At 47.8% G+C, this 6,747-nt stretch overlaps 1 pseudogene; it reads right to left on the bottom strand.

Moving 5' to 3' along the window:
* Positions 1-856: 856 nt before the first annotated feature.
* LOC121456377 lies at positions 857-4,787 on the bottom strand (annotated as a pseudogene).
* Between the last annotated feature and the right edge of the window lie 1,960 nt (positions 4,788-6,747).

Here is a 6,747-nt window from a genome sequence, read left to right as displayed (position 1 = left end):
ACACAGGTGGTTCTGGGAGTAAGCAAAGTAACCAAGCAGCAAACAACGTTCCTGCACGGGTCTGCTTCAGTAGCTGTCTCCGGGTTCCTGCCCTGATGTCCATGCGGCGGAGCTTCGACCTGGGACTTGTAAGTGGAGCTCAACCCTCTCCTCCCTGTGCTGCCTTTGGCCACAGTGCCCATCACAGCAGCAGGGAGGAAACCAGAGCAGAACTTGGTAAAACGCGTGTGGGCTGTTGGGGAGCGGGCCCTGCTCTTTTACACCTTGGACTGCTCGTCGGGGTGTGTGTGTGTGGGGGGGGTTGTTTGGAGCTTGGAACTGAAAAAGTCACTGAGTGCTCAGAGCAGGACGAGCTGCTCTAGGAACCTGGAAGATAATGCTGTGCAGTGGGGCCCGGCTTGTGAAGCCTTAGACCTCAGCCATACATATGCTGCGACCCTTTAATACAGTTGCACATTTGTGGTGACCCCAAACCAGAAAATTATTCCTACTTCATAACTGTCAGTTTGCTTCTGTTATAAATCATATTTTTGTTATTGGTTTTGAGATAGGGCTTCTCTGTAGTTTTGGAGCCTGTCCTGGAACTAGCTCTTGCAGACCAGGCTGGTCTCCAACTCACAGAGCGCCAGCTGCCTCTGACTCCCAAGTGCTGGGATTAAAGGCTTGCGCCACAACCGCCCAGCTGTAAATAATTTTTTGGAGATAAAGGTTTGTAAAGGGGTCGCAACCCACAGGTTGAGAATCCCTGCTTTGGAGGCAAGCAAAGCATTACCAGGGCTGCTCCTGGTCCTGAAATATTTGGAATTCAGAGTCTGTGCAAATGAAATCTTTGCTTCACTATGACAATGGATATTGCTTAATCAGCTGTGATTAAGAAAAGACCAGCACAGGTTCAACGCAATACCCATCAAAATCCCAGCAAAATTCTTCACAGACCTCGAAAGAACAGTACTCAAATTCATATGGAAATGCAAAAAACCAAGGATAGCCAAAACAATCCTGTACAATAAAAGAACTCCTGGAGGCATCACAATCCCTGACTTCAAACTCTAATACAGAGCTACAGTACTGAAAACAGCCTGGTACTGTCATAAAAACAGACAGGAGGACCACTGGAACCGAACAGAAGACCCGGATATTAACCCACACACCTCTAAAGCAAAAAATATCAAATGGAAAAAAGAAAGCATATTTAACAAGTGGTGCTGGCATAACAGGATATCAACATGTAGAAGAATGGGGGGCTGGAGAGATGACTCAGTGGTTAAGAGCACTGACTGCTCTTCCAGAGGACCCGGGTTCAATTCCCAGCACCCACATGGCAGCTCACAACTGTCTGAAGATCAGTTCCAGGGGATCTGACACTTTACACCAATGCACATAAAATAAAGTTAAATAAACCATAAAAATATTTAAAAAAAACATGTAGAAGAATGAAAACAGACCCACATCTATTGCCATGCACAAAACTCAAGTTCAAATGGATCAAAGACCTCAACATAAAGCCAGCCACACTGAACCTTATAGAAGAGAAAGTGGGAAGTACACTCGAACGCATTGGCACAGGAGACCACTTCCTAAATATAACCCCAGCAGCACAGACACTGAGAGAAACAATAAATGGTACCTCCTGAAACTGAAAATCTTTTGTAAAGCAAAGGACATGGTCAATAAGACAAAATGACAGCCTACAGAATGGGAAAAGATCTTCACTAACCCCACATCACACAGAGGTCTGATCTCCAAAATATATAAAGAACTCAAGAAATTGGACACCAAAAGATCACATAATCCAATAAAAAAAAATGGAGTACAGACCTAAACAGAGAACTCTCAACAGAGGAATCTAAAATGGCTGAAAGAGTTTGAAGTCTTTGGATGCTCACCTTACGAGACCTGGATAGAGGTGGGCAGTCCTTGGGCTTCCCACAGGTCAGGGAACCCTGAGTGCTCTTCGAGCAGATGAGGGAGGGGGACTTGATCGGGGGAGGGGGAGGGAAATGGGAAGCGGTTGTGGGGACGAGGCAGAAATCCTTAATAAATAAATAAATTTAAATAAAAAAAATGACCCCCCCCAAAAAAAAAGAAAAAAAAAATAAAATGGCTGAAAGAGCCGGGCGGTGGTGGCGTGCGCCTTTAATCCCAGCACTTGGGGGGCAGAGACAGGCGGATCTCTGTGAGTTTAAGGCCAGCCTGGTCTACAAGAGCTAGTTCCAGGACAGGCTCCAAAGCCACAGAGAAACCCTGTCTCGAAAAACCGAAAAATAAATAAATAAATAAAAATTAAAAAAAATAAAATGGCTGAAAGACACTTAGGGAAATGTTCTACATTCTTAGTCATCAGAGAAATGCAACTCAAAACAACTATGAGACTCCATCTTACACCTGGAAGAATGGCCAAGATCAAAATGTAGAGCTCAATAAATATCAATAAAAAAATCCCCTCCCAAAAGAAAAGACCAGCATCATTGAGGCAAAATCTTCTGGGAAGTAGTTCCTGAGGGTCAGCAGTGCCCTGCAGAGGGGAGAGTCTGGAGCAGAATTAGTAAAATTAATAATGTACGAAAGTCTTCCTTATGCTACTGGTTTTGAGGGAACAAAGTGGTTGTTTTAGTTACTTTTCTATTTTTTTTTTTTTTTTGAGACAGTGTCTCATTATTTAGCCCTGGCTGTCCCTCTGTAGACCAGGTTGGTCTCAAACTCACAGAGATCCACCAGCCTCTGCCTCCAGAGTGCTGGGATTAAAAGTGTGTGGCACCACCACCCAGCAGTGTTTGGATTTTTTTTCCAAACGCTTTTTAAAAAAAAAATATATATATATACACATATATGTGTGTATATATATATAAAATTGACCTATGGTTTGGTTCTCCAGAGAGCCTCTTGGTGTCCCTGAGGGCAAGGATGATGAGGACCTCTGCTCAGAGCTGTCCTAAGCCCATCAGCAGGTTTTTTTTTTTTTTTAAATATTTATTTATTTATTCTGTCTGTGTGTATGCCTGCAGGCCAGAAGAGGGCACCAAACCTCATTACAGATGGTTGTGAGCCACCATGTGGTTGCTGGGAATTGAACTCAGGACCTTTGGAAGAGCAGGCAATGCTCTTAACCACTGAGCCATCTCTCTAGCCCCATCAGCAGGTTTTTGATCTCCAGTTCCAGCTGCCTGGCCTGGACTGCATCAGCAGCTCCTGGACCCTCTGGCTTTCCTCCTGTTGCCGGTAGGACATCTGCAGCAGGTTTCTGTCTTTGGTGGAGGGCATTTGAAGACATCAAAGCCACTGGTGAGCTAGGACTTCTCCAGCCGCTGCTGTTCTGTGGCTCACTTTGGCGCCTTCTGTTTGGTGTCTGGACATCATTGGTGGTCATGGTTCCAAGGGCCCAGATGAAACTTGGACCATAGAATTGGAGAGAAGTTTCTTCTCTGGAGACAGTGGCCGGGGGTCTAGCAGCTCAGAGCCGGGTCTAAGAGATGTCATGGGGGGCTCTCTGTTCATTCTGCTGAGCTACTCGTGGGCTGTCAGGGAAGGCTGAACTGCTGCTGTAGGCAGGTAGATGTCCTCTTGGTAGGATTCTGACCTCCAGGGTACAATCAATGAGGCTTTTGGTTGTGATCTGCTTGTGGAAGTGGAAGATCTCACAGGAAGACATGTGGAGACCTTTCTTTGGCATGGTACCTAGCTTCCTAAATTCTCCTTATATGATTACTCCAGTTCTTTTTCTTTTCTTCCTTTTATTTGACACAAGGTCCCACATAAGCCTGCCACGACCTCAAACTTGTTATATAGAGGAGGATGACCTTGAACTCCTGATCCTCCTGCCTCCATCTGCCAAATGCCTTGCACCCTTAGAAGCTGATCCCCTTCTGTGGGTTGTCGGAGTGGTACTCAGTCAATTAGCTCAGGTGAGGCTTGTTAGTGCTCACCCCAGGGTACCGGATGCTCCTGTCTCCCTTCCCCACAATGTACAGCATGCCTGTGTCTGAGTCGCAGAAGGGAAACACACACCCCAGGAGCCATCCAGGTCCGCCTCTGTGAGGGGAGACAGAAAGGTTGTCCTGGCCCCACAGGGCCATCTGCCGGTTGTTGCATCGGGATGTACCCATGGATAGCAGTTTCTCAAGGTTTCCCCAGGAGCAGCACTTTGTTGGCCTGGTGCCCCTTGTAGCTGGCTTCCTGGAGGACAATCCCTAGTCCGGGGTCAGCAATGCGAATCTTGTGGTCCTTACAGGTGGTGGCCAGCAGGCTGCCGTTGGTGTTGAAGGACACGGAGAGGATCACACCTTGGTGACAGGCGATTGTCTTCACGGGTTTTGCAACTACAGACTCCTTTGTGTCCAGGTTCCACACCATCACCTTGTAGTCATAACCAGCACTGAAGAGGATGCTGGCGGCAATGGGGAACCCAACAGTTCCTTCTTGTTCGCTAGGTTCCTTGCCAACGGCTGCTTGGGGATGTTCTAGATCTTAATCATGGCATCTTGGAAATAGAAGGTGATCTCAAAGTTATCAAAAGTATTCTATTTGATGTCCAAGATGTCCCCTCTGGGCCCACAAACCTTGGGGTAGTGAGGGTTCAACTTTCCCATCTGGTGCAAGGGGGATGATGGGGAAGGCCCCTTGATGGTGCGTTCAGTGACCACAGCAATAAAATCGGGGTTCACCACACAGAAGTGGTTGTCATGAGTATTGTGTGTGATGGCCACCGAGTTGTAGCAGTTCTCTTTGCTGGCTGGCTTACTGTAGACATGTCCGTACTTGAAGCTGTAGTCCTGGCTATACCAGGACATCTTGCTGGCAGGTGGTGGTGGTGGAGGCTCCAGCTCCCACTCCCACTCCACGCTGCCTGCCAAGTCCCCGGTGTTTGGATTTTTTAAAAGTTTGTGGGACTTCTAAAGTGGTACTGTGTTTGGTGTTAGTATCAACATGATCTTGGTACAAGCAAGAGAAGAAACGTATGGGCTAACAGTGATGCTTTGTGTGTGAAGTTGACAAGGGGTAAATTGTGTTAAGTTTTGTCAACTTGATTAAAAACTCGAGTCACCTGAGAAGAAATAACCTCCGTCCAAACAGCCTCTATCAGACTAGCCTGAGGGCCTGTGTGTGGAGCATTGTCTTGATTAAAGATTGATGCCAGAGGGTCCAGCCCACTGTGATCATGTCACCGCTGGGCTGGTGGTCCTGGGGTGAAGAAGTAAGCAAGTCAGGCAAGCCATGGGGGAGTAAGCAGAGTTCCTTCATGACTTCTGTATCAGTTCCTGCCCTGCTTTCTGTTTAGGGACCTGTGACTTGAGAGTTGTAAGATCCAGGATGCTTTGGCTTCCGGTGTTTATTATGGCAGCAAGAAAGCACATAGAGTATCGTTACCGGAAAGATGTCTCTGGGTAAAATGATAAAAACCCCACTGTGTGAAGACACAGATAGTTCGAGCGTATCTGGTCAATGGCTAAGGCAAGCACCGAGGGCTTTCTGCCCTGAACTCCATTTCCTGCAGCTGGGATTGTACACTCATTTCGTGGATGGCTAAGCCAGATGAGAGCTGAGATGTTAAGCCAGCTGATGCTCAGCCTTGCCCTGTTCAGCCTGGGGAGGAGTCAGGTTCTCAGCTGGTGGACGAGCAATTTTGTCCCTGCCATCTTTTGGTTTAGGGTTCTCTGGGCCTCTATGTGGACAGTTGACACTGTTGATACTGATGTTGAGAGGGCTGTTGACCTTGGGTCCTGACTTTCCTTGCCACCCTCTCTAGGCTCTTCGGCAAGGAAGGGCCTTGCGGGATTGGTGTGTCACATATCCACACTGTCTCACTGGTCTACCGTCCTGTCCTCCCTGTGGCTGGTAGCAGTCCATCACTCTCCCAGCACAGGAAGCTGGAAACTTGGAGCTTTCACCTGCTGAAGGGCTGGCCTTGTTGGGTTTGGCATTCAAGAGTGCTCTGCCACTCCTGCCCTCACACCGTTGGGATAATCCTGCTGGTTATTGCGTGAAGAGCCCCTAGGAAGTGGACAGCGCCTACAGTGGTTCCCTCTGCTGTGGATTTACTGCCGTGGGCTATCCCTCTTCCAGGGCTTGTAATGTTGGCCACCTCTGAATCCATTTCTACCTCAGTATTGAACTCGTATTCTTTGGAGGTACTTCCAATGGGTGCTGATTTTGAGACATGGTTTCACCATGTCGTCTAGGCTGGCCTGAAATCTGCAGAGATCCACTTGCCTATGCCTTCCGAGTGCTAGGATTAAAGGCGGGTGCTATTGTGTGTGGCCTCCTTTTCTACGTCTTACATCAAACACAACCTTGACTGAGATAACCTCTTTGCTCCTGTCACGGGGCTACAGCACTAGGCCAGTGCTGCTTGTGGTGCTAGGCTTCGGGTTAGAGCTGGTGTTAGGTGGTAGCTACTGGGTGATAGTGCTACAGCAGCTGCAGGTCTTCCAGGATTGTCATGGTAACCAGGTCAGCAGCGTTCCAGCTGACCCAGGCTCCTGTTACCGATCCAATGCTATCTTTCTGTCTTCAGAATTGTTTAGCCTCCCGTGTATGAGTGTACATCATGCGCATGCCAGATGCCCTCACAGTCGGGAGAAGGTGTTGGATCCCTAGAACTGGAGTTGTGAGGGGCTATGTTGGTGCTGGGAACTGAAACTGGGTTCTCTGGAAGAGCAGTCAGTGCTCTGAACTATTGAGCCAACTACCCACTCCCCATCTTTTCTTTTTAAATTCATCCTTTCCAACTTTCTTTTCTTCCTTTCTTCC

Source organism: Microtus oregoni, unplaced genomic scaffold (assembly GCF_018167655.1).
Source record: "Microtus oregoni isolate MIOR12 unplaced genomic scaffold, Mior012 000015F_ref0000493, whole genome shotgun sequence".
Taxonomy (NCBI): domain Eukaryota; kingdom Metazoa; phylum Chordata; class Mammalia; order Rodentia; family Cricetidae; genus Microtus; species Microtus oregoni.
This window is presented reverse-complemented; position numbering and strand designations above follow the sequence as displayed.